This window comes from Eutrigla gurnardus, assembly GCF_963514095.1.
Source record: "Eutrigla gurnardus genome assembly, chromosome: 21".
Classification (NCBI taxonomy): Eukaryota; Metazoa; Chordata; class Actinopteri; order Perciformes; family Triglidae; genus Eutrigla; species Eutrigla gurnardus.
In genome coordinates, this window is record NC_139932.1 from 3831324 (window position 1) to 3844782 (window position 13459).

Genomic DNA, 13459 nt, shown 5'->3' on the forward strand with positions numbered 1-13459 from the left:
CACTTCATGTAACAATCACTCGACCCAATTTAATACAACTTCACTCCTTATCTGCATGAGACTCTGACGTTCCTTCTTTACACTCTGATCTCAGTTACACATCACCTCGTTGTCAAAACACACAACGTTCAGTTGTTGCTCACACTTCTCAATCAAATCTCAAAGCATCAACCTGCAACACACAAACATTCAAATCTCTCAACATTCAGGTCTGTAGCCGTTTGTAATCAGGACTGCAGCATGAAAGAGTGGTGAACCTCCATTTAGTTTGGTGAAGAATGGAGAACTTTGAAGACAGAGACAACCAGAGAAGGAGAGGAGGAGGAGAGAGAGGAGGAGGAGGAGGAGTGAGAGGAGGAGGAGGAAGAGGACAAGAAGGAGGAAGATCACAAGGGGGAGGAAGAGGACAAGGAGGAGGAAGAGGAGGACAAGAAGGAGTAAGATGACAAGGGGGAGGAAGAGGACAAGGAGGAGGATAAGAAGGAGTAAGATGACAAGGGGGAGGAAGAGGACAAGAAGGAGGAAGAGGACAAGGAGGAGGGAGAGGACAAGGAAGAGGAGGAGGACAAGAAGAAGGAAGATGACAAGGAGGAGGAAGAGGAGGACAAGAAGGAGGAAGATGACAAGGAGGATGAGGAGGAGGAGGAGGGAGAGGACAAGGAGGAGGAAGAGGATGACAAGAAGGATGACGATGAAAAGGAGGAGGAAGAGGACAAGGAGGAGGAGGAGGGGGGTGGGGTTCTCTGTGTGGACCGAAATCAAACTATTTTTGCTGCATATCTGTGTGTTTTCTGTTTGACTATGAAAAAGTAGATCCTCATTCTCCAGAGTCAACGTCAATCATATGGGATGTGTTCCATTTCTATGATTGTGTTTTGAATGTTGCACTTCAGTGTGCTGTAAATGTTTGGTAGTGTGTACTCAATGAATGGTGTGTGCGTGTGTGTGTGTGTGTCATTTGAAAATATGCTGTGTACCAAATGAAAACATGAGTTCCATTTAGTGAACAGTTAAGAGATTTGATGGAAGTGTCATCTTGCAAAGGGAATCCGGCTGAGCATGTGTGTGGGAGGTTTCCAGGTTTGTGTGTGCAGTTTGGGGAAAGCTGTTATTGTTTTGAGAAACTTTTCTTTTTTTTTTTTTTTTTTTGAAAAACCGTAACACCACTTATTTTACCACAACCGGCATGCGGACTAGTGGTGGGACAATGTATCCAAATATCGTGATACTCTCTGATGCAATACTTTTATTTTTAAAATGTTTGTATTAAAATATGCAGGCAATATTAACTGATACCATGTATTAAGCCTGTTAACAGTTCTGCTCACCAGTCACTTCTTCATGACTCCTCTTGGCCTTTTTCCAGTTCATGGCTATATTGCGTGTGTGTGTGTTGTTGTCATACATTGTTTGATCTCAGTTGAGAAATTCTGTGAAACTGACAGAAAATGCAGTGAATAATCACAGTATATGATTAATTCCTGCCTTTGCCTTTACACTGATATTTTTTCTCCTTCAGATACACACATATATCATGATGCATATCGTAGATGATTATCTTGCGATGTATCGAGTATCGCAGAATTGCAGTATTGTGATATCATCGTCATGGTGGGCCAAATATCTGAATATTTTTGTAATGTGAGTTACTCTGGGATTCCCACCCCTAATATGGATGCAACACCTCTCTTCATCCTCTAAGAAGAGCAAATGTTGTTCATGTCAGTCACAAACTAACAAACACATACTCAGTCTCCACGTTTGAATTGTCTTGAGTTTACCGTGATGTTCGATCGGAAATTAATTACCCACGTGTGAACTGAGCGAGAATAAAATCAACATAAAAATATTGACAAAAGTTGCTCGGCGTCTAAATGTGTTTCAACATCTGGCGGGTAAAAGGGAATTGGATTTTTTATGGTATATAATTAAATGTTAGTAATACTAATACTCATAAAAAAACATGCTTGTGGCCACGACAGATCATCCCAGTTCGAACTGGATTGCTGTTTTTTTTTTTTTTTTTTTTTTGTCAGCTACACTTTAACTTAGATTCCAAATGTCCTATAAAGATGATTTAATGTAAGTGTATAGTAAGTTAAGTGGAAAGGAACACACAAAGTCATATTAAACACAGAAAAAGCCACTAAAAGTTTCATTTTGTTTGCTGAAACTCACTTATTTGATTTCATTTTACACCTGTCTCATTCTGCTCCAGCTTGTTTTTATTTTCTCTTGTCTCTTAAATGACTGTTTTTAATGCATTTAAATGTCTTTTTATGTGTTTCATTTGCGCTGCTTTGTGTAAAGTGCTTTGAATTGCCTTGTTGCTGAAATGTGAATATAAATAAACAACTTGCCGGGCTTGTTTTGATGATCGGTGGGGTACAATAAAGTTTTCTTTCAAAGGAATCTGGATACTTTGCCGGGAAAGCGCAAAACACCTTTTTCTTTCCACAACTAACTTATTTAGGGTTAAATTGGACAAAAACATGTTGGTGATTGAACATATTTCATTATAGTTTTGGTAAAGAGAATTAACACTGATACAGAGACTCATGTATTTTAAGCCTGGTTTGCTTTTTGAATATAAACATAAGTGAGGTGCTCGACACACACAAACACACACACACATCTGTGTTCCAGTCACTCCCTTTATAGAAGAACAATGTGTTTGTCCCATGAGGCCGAGTCTGCTGGGATCCGGTGAACACACAGTGGAGCGAGAGGACGTTTGTGTTTTTGAAGCAAAATAAAGGAAGTGGAGAGAACAGAACAGATGGGTCCCTAAGGAGCCCGGCTCGCCAGCAAAACCAGTCAAACCACTTCTGTCAGAGGGGAGAAGATCATCTATTGATGGGACTCTAAACAGACAACTTTCTGATCAAAAATCAATTCAATTCTCTTCACCATCTCCCTCCTGATGGTGATCATGAACATGTAATAAACCGATTAAATCTCCCTCGCTTTATTCCCAACACATCCTTATTTGATCACTGACACGTGTCCTAATTTGTCCGTTTAGCTATGGAGGAGGAAGCTAACGACCAACCACTCGGCAACATCGTTTTTATGAGTTTGTGGTGACATTTGTGTCCAGTGTGGACGCATCAGGGATTCTGATTCTGGGTCAGATACATGAAGAGTTTAATCATTCAGCTGTCCTCTTTAGCAAACGCGACAAAAAGGCTCTATCTGCAAAGTGAGAGGCTTTGGGAGATATTACGCCACTTTAAACAGCTTTTCCTTGATATTGAAACTTATACACATGGTTGGCGATTTGCACAGCTTATTTTTGTGTAGCCCAAATGTTCAATGTACATATGTACTTACTGTCTTTTTTTTCTTACATGTTTTGTGTTGGTTGGATGTCTCTTTTGTATGTTGTAATGTAATTAATGCAGCAATTTGCCTATTATCCAAGAAAATTTCTCCTTTGGGAGATCAATAAAGTAACTTTGACTTTGAAAACGCAACACATTTAGTGGGAACACTTTTATTTTAGACTAAACACACAAGTTTAAATTCTGTTTTCAACGAATGGCTTCTCTTGAGAAGAACGTGATAGGTTGTTAAACCGACCTGCCAGTTTGTTATCCAGAACCATCTGACAAGTTGTCATTGGAAGACACTTTCAAAGTATGTTTGGCAGGTGATTGGATGAAAAACTAGCTACAGTTAGGTTCAGGCAACAAAAACTAGCTACATTTAGGTTCAGACAACAAAAACTAGCTATAGTTAGGTTCAGGCAACAAAACCTAGCTACAGTTAGGTTCAGACAACAACAACTAGCTACAGTTAGGTTCAGACAACAACAACTAGCTACATTTAGGTTCAGACAACAACAACTAGCTACAGTTAGGTTCAGACAACAACAACTAGCTACAGTTAGGTTCAGACAACAACAACTAGCTACATTTAGGTTCAGACAACAACAACTAGCTACAGTTAGGTTCAGACAACAAAAACTAGCTACATTTAGGTTCAGACAACAAAACCTAGCTACAGTTAGGTTCAGACAACAACAACTAGCTACATTTAGGTTCAGACAACAACAACTAGCTACAGTTAGGTTCAGACAACAAAAACTAGCTACATTTAGGTTCAGACAACAAAAACTAGCTACAGTTAGGTTCAGACAACAAAAACTAGCTACAGTTATGGGTTTCAGCTAAGGTTGAATAGGTGATTCTATTCAGAAACACATTCTGTTATATTACTTGAAATCCTCGTAACATGCAAGCAATGAATACATTTAATAGATTAAATGCTCTGATATGAAACATTAAATGTCATCTGTGGCCGTGGCAGGACTGTAAAACCCTGTCCAATCAAAAAGTCTGTCAATGGTTACTTCCTGGTTGCACTCTGCTGATCTCGAGCACTCAATTGGCGTTCTGGGGGAGGGGCTTTGAACAGAGGTATGAACCAAGGGGGTGGGACTTTATCAGTTCAGCAATGCGTTCAAAGTCAAAGTCTTTGCAGTTTTTCCAAATGACCGACTCAACCTTTAAGTTGATGCATTGAAACTACATACAGTTAGGTTCAGGCAGCAACAATGAGATACGGTTGCGTATGTCCACCATGAAAATGGATCCCAATTAACTTTCCATTGGCTTTGTGTTTATGCTCAGCGACATAACAAATACAAATCAGTATCAGTTTTGGTCTTCATTTGTAGAAGGAGAGCAGGTTTGTGTTTGTTCCAGCCTGGTGTCTAAGTGACCTCCAGCAGAGTGTTTATTAGAGGCATCAGTCACCACTGAACATTAAGCACTCTCCACAATGTGGCTGAGCTGTTCAGACCAACTTCACCCACTAACAACCACCGTGCACTTGACTGAAAGTGGGAAAGGAATTATGGGATCATATTCACACTTTAAAATGTCAAATAATCAATTATTAAAAAGCAAAAAAGGTTCACAGGAGAAGAGTGGAATTACCACCTTGTGATTGTCTCTCTGCCAACCATCCGGGTTACAATAAACATCCAAAATGTCACCACTTCGTCATTTCATCCTCCACGTTTGTGTGATATTGTCATAATTAGCATATGAATTCTTGGGCTATGGCCATAAAATGTATTTTGTGGGGTCACAGTGACTTTTGATCACAATTATCATCAGCTCATCCTCCGTTCATCGTGCGCCACATTTGAAACTATTACAGTATAAGGTGACTTCAATCGAACATTTTCACAAATGTCTAAGATAACTTTTCTGTAGGCGGAGATAGTTCCCAACCTCTTGCTGCGTTAAATCCCTCTGGATTAAATGTAAACGCACCGTCATCAAACTCTGCTTTATTCCAGCCGCGATGGAAAGGCTCAGCTTTTAATAAAACAAATCCGTATGTGAGTTTCTGCCAAACAGCTTTACTCCGCAGAGCACTTTACCTCAAACTGTGAGTCACGTCTTACCGCTAATCCCTCATTTGTGCTTTATATTGAGAAGTCTCCTGCTTTATCTCGTCGCTCTGCTATCATACATCACATGATACAGCCAAAAATATGTTTTTTATATTGATCAATTATCAAGGTATATGATATAATATGATAATAATGCTCAATTTACAGTTTTTTTTTTTCTAATTTGCTTTGGTTTACCTTTTAATCCCCTTTTGCATTCATTATGGAGGAGGCTTTAAATATGAAAATAAAGTAATAATACATCTCCATCTATTTGGGAATAAGCTGCGGGAGTCCCTTAAGTTGGATGAACCCGAGAACAGTTTCATCTTCTATTGAGTGATGTTTTATATAATAAAGCTCCTGTTTGACTTCAGGCTTCGGCTTCCTCTCTGTGGATTCTACTGGTTCAGCTGTTTGTTTGTATTTATGTTTCTATGAGAATGTTCCTTTCACACTTTTTATTGTATAACTTATATTTTGATTATTTCTACATACATTTTTTTGTTGCATTTTCTTATTGTTTATCAGTTATGCAGTTATTAGTGGTAACCCCTGCATGTGAATGCATGAATGTTCACCGCATTGTTGCCTCTGACGGACGGTGTCATGCACCCACAGAACGTATCCTCATGAAACAGTTTGTCAAATGTCCAGAAACGCGTGTCCATTTTAACTGGTTCCATGTTCACAGTCTTTTCAAAATAAAGGCAACAATGTGTGTGTAAATCTAGGCAAATTATTGTGGTTTGGGGTTAAAATAACGACAGACGATCCTTTAGTAGTAGCATGAACAGTAAGCTAACGTTGACTTCTAGTTTAGGATGATGCTGATTACATATAAATTGATTTGTTTACATGTAAATTGATACATAACTATATATTTTAGAGACTTTAATCCTAATTTTCACATCAAACATTTACCCTGTGATGTCTCTTCAGAGACACTTGACAACCCCTGCTAGCCTTACTTACTTCTCAGGAAACAGTTGTACCGTATCACTGTGAGCATCTGGCTCCTGTTCCTTTCCACTGACGAGAAGATGCTTATGGCAAAGGCATCTGCCAAAAGAATGTAGTGTAATATTATCACCAACATTTTAAACCGGTTTAACATGCGCTCAGTATGTCTCCTCTCCGTCTGCCAATAAAGATCATTTGAATATCACCAAGTGGAGGAGAGGGAGAGAGAGAGCAGATAGATGCTGAGATGGAGAGATGTTACCATGGCAACAGATGTTGGGTCACTGAGGCGGTGAGAGGCCAATGAACTGTACCCCGGTGTGTGTGTGTGTGTATGTGTTTGTGTTTGTGTGTGTGCGTGTGTGTGTCTGACCTTGGTTCTGATGCAACAGAGAGCTGGAGTCAACAAGCTGGCAATCAGCCAACTAACCGACAAACAAACACACACACACACACACACACACACACACACACACAAACACACACACACACACACACACACACACACACACACACACACACACACACACACACATGCTGTACACACAAACACCCCTGCATACAGGTATGACTTTGGTTGTCATGGTAACTGTGATTCAGCCTCACACATACGACTGGATATAACTCCAGTTCTTAGTACAAGTCCCGCCCACTAACTGTGTGTGTGACACGGAGAACGTCACGCATGAGAGCAAGAACCAAAGATGTTCCACTCATAGAACAATAGTTATGTTATGTGTATGTATGTATGTATATATATATATATATATATATATATATATATATATATATATATATATATATATATATATATGTATGTGTTTTGTTGGAATTAATGTTTAAAAGTGATAAAAAGTATTACAGTTACTTATGATTGCTTAGACAATACTTTCAATACTTTTAACAAGTTTCCTAAACTCTTAACACAGTTTGCAACATCCGCCTGTAAGCTATACAATTAACACGTTTGTTGTTGCTTTGACACAAAGGGCCCTAGTTTCGTGGTAGTTTGGCTGACGGCGCGCAGTGCGCACACGTCACCGAGACCTCACAGGCAGGTTTCCACAGTTCCAGGCACATTTAAATGCAATAAATAATCACAACAAACACTTTTAATGCAACTAATTGAATCAACACGTGAATTTATATCTATATAGATTGTCCCGTCACATCTGACGTCAGATCAAAGGCGGATGGCACGCGTAACGGAAACTCAGCCTGACTGAATTAACACAGCTGAAACTGTGATGCAAACTAACAAGTTCACATCTCTCTCAGCCCCCCCTACCCGAAAAACAGTGATTTAGGGGCGCGTAGGTGGAGGAGTGGTTAGAACGCATGCCATGTATGTTATACGTACGCATACGCCGCCGACCCCGGTTGGAATCCCGTCTGAAGGTCTTTTGCTGCATGTCACACCTCCCTCTCTCTCTATCTCTCTCCTGTTTTTCATATCTATCCACTGCTAATAAAATAAAATCCGTCTATGCCTGCATATAGCACTTTTGGGGATTGTGTTCTGCTTGTGCGCTGGTCTCGCACACGGGCAGCCTGTTGTCCGTGTCCTTGGAGAGACGCGCAACTTTGCCGCGAGCTGGAACCGGAGCTGGAGCTGCAGCTGGTCTGAGCGGCGCGCGAGGTCCCGGTGTCCCGCCGTTCTGGTGTTGATAGACATGCCTAAAATGTGCTTACAATTTCTATAGTGATATAATATCGGGGGCTGCACGGTGGTGTAGTGGGTAGCACTCTCGCCTCACAGCAAGAGGGTCCTGGGTTCGATTCCCGGGTCGGCCCGGGTTCCTTCTGTGTGGAGTTTGCATGTTCTCCCCGTGTAAGCGTGGGTTCTCTCCGGGTTCTCCGGCTTCCTCCCACAGTCCAAAGACATGCATGGGGATAGGTTCATTGGTGACTCTAAATTGCCCGTAGGTGTGAATGTGAGTGTGAATGGTTGTTTGTCTCTACATGTCGGCCCTGCGATAGACTGGCGTCCTGTCCAGGGTGTACCCTGCCTTCGCCCAATGACAGCTGGGATCGGCTCCAGCCCCCCCGCGACCCTGAATACAGGATAAGCGGTAGAAAATGGATGGATGGATGGATGGATATAATATCGGCATTATAATTATTATGACTATACGCACGCACAGCGTGTGATGAGCGTGGTGGGAGCGGCAGCGCTGCTTCTCTCATCGGGTTGTCAAGTGACAAAATTTGCACTGAAGTTAACACAAATTTACAGTCAACACATTCAAAATGCTTAAATGTCTTTAACACACACACTCAACCCAGACCAAAACAATGGATTTTTACTGCCAAATTTACAAATGCTTTCACACAGTATATGTCAGAACAGATAACATCATGTTCAAGAAGGAATTTGCAATTGCAATTCTGGTTAGACGCTTACTGCATTTGGTTGTCTCTGTGCTTGTACTCTGCATAATGACGAATCTAATCCAATCTGAACAATTTATAGGACAAAGTCAAAGTGAACAGCGATTCATATTGAAATTGAAACACAAATATATTGCCTGTATGTTTTTCCATTGCTACTGAGAAACAGCTGATTGAAGTTGCAAATAGATCAATCACAGATAATCCCATCTAGGAAGAGGAAGACGAGTACCATGCTATCTTGCAATAATGTCCTGTTTCAAATCAGCTTTTACTGCAGCAGTTCTGTCTCTGGATATTTGTTTTTCATAAACCGTACGAACTATATCGCTACTCTGAGATGGGTCCTTTAAATTGAATTTCTACAGCAAAAGAAACAAAATGCATGCATATACTAAACCGAACAAAACACAATCTATGATCTCTACAATACAGTGTCTATTGTATCAGGACAGACCTGACATACAGTATACAATAATGCAGTTTCTGTGATCCCATCTGATGTTATTGTTATTTATGACATTGTGCTATGATTAACTAAATGTTCCTGTTGGAAGAGAACATGTGTTGGTGTTTGGTAGACATAGTGTATTGTGTTAGTGTATTATTGTATTTTGACAATGTGTGATTTTTTAGGATGAAATTAAGTGTTTTGCCATTTGTGTCTGTTAGGTGTGTTAAGAGTTTAAGGACATTGTTAAAAGTATTGAACAAATTTTTTTAGGGTTTCTGGTTGCCCTCACTTCCGTTGCGAGATCCAAAACAAACAGAGCCAGCTAGCCCCTCCCTCCCGTGTTTTGAAAATGATCATGGACGCGCATTTTCATGAACGTGCCACCCACCCTTGTCTGTGATTGGTTGGAACACTGTTTATTTTGCTTTTGAGGTGTTGGTAGTACCATTTGTTTTTGTGTGCGATCTCGGAGCCTAGGCTGCCTAGAGAGACGCGTTTTTTTGACGGCCTGCTTATGGGGCGGGCAGCTAGCGGATCGGGAGGTAGAAACAGATGAATGTTATCATTTATGTTTCGGCCCAGAATCGCTGATACAACCTTTAATGTTTTTATCAATGGATTCTGGTTGCTTTGAAGAGAGCATAGACAACAGCTTCAGTACACTTGAATTATATTGATTATTTTAAGTGAAATATGTACTATATACTTCCTATATACAACATTACCTCACCGTCCTTTATGACGGGGAACTAAAGCTGTTATATCCATCTTACTCTCTTCAAATTCACAACAAAAACAGTCATTTTACCTCACAGAACATGGGAGTGCACAAACAACCCCTTTCCAAAGATTCCAAACTAGCCCTTTAAGTTATTTCCAAGGTTTCATATCTTTGTGTTCACAGACAAACAAACATGCCTAATAGTCCATGGGCACTCAAATCTTAGTAATAATTTATGAAAATGTCCATGTCTGTAAATAATGAATAAAACAGTAATCCATTTCCTGAATCCTTCGAGTCCTGTGAGTATTCCAGGTTCTGAGTTTGTGTCTCTGATGTTCCTAGATGGCACAGGGCTAAAAGACAACATCGAGTTCAGGTGAAATATGTGGGAAAATGTGTGTCGTTGACTGTTTGATGAGCTAAAGTTACCTCAATATTTGTCGAATGATTCACAACATGAAACGAACGAATGGAAGTCAACAGGATCCCCTTTAAAAATAATATCAAAGACAATATTAGAAAACATTAAAAATATGTCCGGATTATGAGCCTAAACTGGGATATGCACCAGCATAAAAAAGCAGGAATGTCTATCATACCAAAATATCATACATTTTCATAAATTATTATTACATTTTAATAAGTTCAGCTAGGCACAAACGCTGGACCCGAGGGAAACAGCTTGTGATAGTGTCGCTCCTTTGAGGCTTAAATGACACAAATAACTTTTCCAACTCTAATTGTTGCATGAAGGTCATTAGGGCTGCAACTTACAATTGTTTACATTATTGATTAGTTTGTCAATTATTTTCTCCACTAATTGTTTAGCCTGTAAAATGTCTCTCAGACAGAGGACCAAGAAACAAACACAATTTACATTTGACAAGCTGGAATTAGTGAAATGACTTAAACCATCAATCAACAATTCAAACAACTTTCATTCCTTCAGCTTTAATGAAGAGAGTCAACAAATACATGCTTTACTGTGAAAAACAGTTTAAAAAGTTGAAGGCATTGAAGAATTAATGTATTATTTAATGTATCTCCTTTACTTTACCTTATTTAAAAATATATTTTTTTAATCTGCATGAACTTGTATTTTCTCTTACAAACTTGTTTGATTGTGCTATTAATTTCCTTTATGTTTAGGATTATTTTGTATATAATCTGTGTTTACTTACTTCATCCCTGAGATTCTTATTTTAGAATTTATTTCCTTTATTTTAAGTTTACTTACGTCTGATTTAGTTCTCAAAATGCAATCTTTTTAGTATCCATTTGATATTTGCGAATTGTGTTACTGAAAATTGACGTGACGATGTGTCGAACATATTCATACTCGGCTCATTTAAAAGTATTTGAAAATAACTAGATATGACTAAAGAACTACAACGCCATTATAAGCATTGACGTTGGGTTTGTTCGTCATGTATGTGTTTGTAACAAGAGCATTTATTTTGTTTTAGATTTAAAGCCGGGCTGAAATCTGGCCTTACAGAGATAAAGAGTATTTTGTAAACTCATTTTAACTCTTAAAGGTACAGCATGCAGTCCCTCTCAGCTCATTGGTGTTTGTTGAGAATTTGAAAGTAGACACAGCAGAGCAGACGTCCACTAAAGTGTTTTAGAAGTTTAGTTTTAAACCCATGAAGCCTCATTACTGCTGAGACAGAAGGATCCACTCAAACCTTCGATCAATACTTCAATCGATCAGCGCCTCCTCGGGTGAACCCCGTCTGTGATACTTACGTCTTCTGGAAACGTTTTGATCCTTTTCTCTCTCCTCAACTGGTTATTGTCTCCTTTCTTTACCTCATTGTTTCCATTTATTTGCTGCCATTCTTTCCATTGGTTGTCTCTGATGTTGACAACAGGAGAGACACACTGTGCACAGCCTTTAGTGTGTGTGTGTGTGTGTGTGTGTGCGTGTGTGTGCATGTTACATAACTGCCTCTCTACTCATCTTGAAGTGACACTAAAATAGCTGCAGCAGCTTCACACTCTGTCGTCTCTGTGTCTTTTAAAAGCACCAATTAGAGACATTTAATCACCGCCCCAACTGTCCGGACCAGTTACACTCAGTTACACAGGAGGAGACGGGGAGCATTGCATTCGTCCTCTGCTGTCTCCAGGACAACCTGCCTGCATTAAAGTGAACTATAAAAGCGCCAAATTCCATTTTTGAAACTCTTTTCCAAAAACAAGTTCCGCCGTCAACACTTCTTTTCACACCTTCTTACGTTTGTCGGCGCGCTAATGTTCAGAATCATTGTTGCATTGAGAAGATAAAAAGAGATGAATTAGAGGTTTCGGGGTTGTCTTAGCATTTTACCGCACCGTTAATGGTTGCCACTTTTCTTTAATGCCATATTAGTTCTGTCCTCTAACAGGCGTTACGATTGGCTAATCCTGGAACAAAGTAACCTCTTAAATGCCACAAGGACGCTGGCTAACATGACTGCTGTAGCACACTTAGTTTAAAGCGAGTATGAAGGGACTTTTCCAATAATTAATAATAATAATAATTCAAGGCCATCAGTGGAACGGCACCCATCTACCTTCAAACACTGGTCAAACCACACGCCCCGAAGCGAGCACTTCGCTCCTCTACTTCAGCTGGCCGGCTGGTACCACCATCGCTGAAATCAAACAAAAGTCCAGCCTCTTCTCTGTTCTGGTCCTCAGTGGTGGAACGAACTCCCGACTAATGTCAGGACAGTAGAGTCATTTGCCATCTTCAGAAAAAGGCTCAAGACTCACCTGTTCAGACTTCACCTCGACTCTGCATAGCATGACCCACTAACAACACCCCCCCCCCCCCCCCCCAAAAAAAAAGCACTTCTATGTTCTTACCTATAGCAGTTTGATCATAGCACTGTTGTTCTGAAGGTATGTTTGCTGAACAACTACTACTTTACGCAGAAGAGGACCTAACACTATACAAAAGAAAAACCCAGTATCTATACAAAGAACAACCCAGTATCTACACAAAATAACTACTCAAAGTTACAAATCTCTTGACAGGTCCAGGACATTAAATATTTGTCAAATAATATTTTGTTACAGATCGTCTTCCTGACGACGTCCTCAGTCATCACATTGGAACACCAATGATATTATGAGTCCCAAAGCTTTGCTAAGTTTGTGTTCAATCATAGTGGAAAGTAAATTCCATATCACAGAATTTTATTCCCATTCATTCATTGAATGCTGTTATAACGTTAGCTAGCTAAACTGTTTATATGCTAATTATGCTAACATGCTAATGTTGCTACGGGTGATCAGTGGTGTTTAACATTATAAAATAGCCCACTGAGAACAATCCTAATTTATGGTTATTATCTCCTACATTGATTTATTATTGTGATTGATAAACAGGAGAAAACTGAGATGAAATTCTGGAAAAATGATTTCCAGAATTATTCAGAATTTAAGTCAGGCTAGATTCTGGAAAAAAAAACCTGGCATGGCCATATATTTATAGAAGTCCCTTGACTTATCTCCTCAAAACATCTGAATG

The 13459-nt window shown here is 39.6% G+C and overlaps 1 protein-coding gene across 1 annotated transcript in view; it reads right to left on the bottom strand.

Annotated features, from left to right (window-relative positions):
* Window positions 1–13459, bottom strand: part of trhde.1 (thyrotropin releasing hormone degrading enzyme, tandem duplicate 1) — a 201562-nt gene that overhangs the window by 114897 nt on the left and 73206 nt on the right. The window lies entirely within an intron of this gene.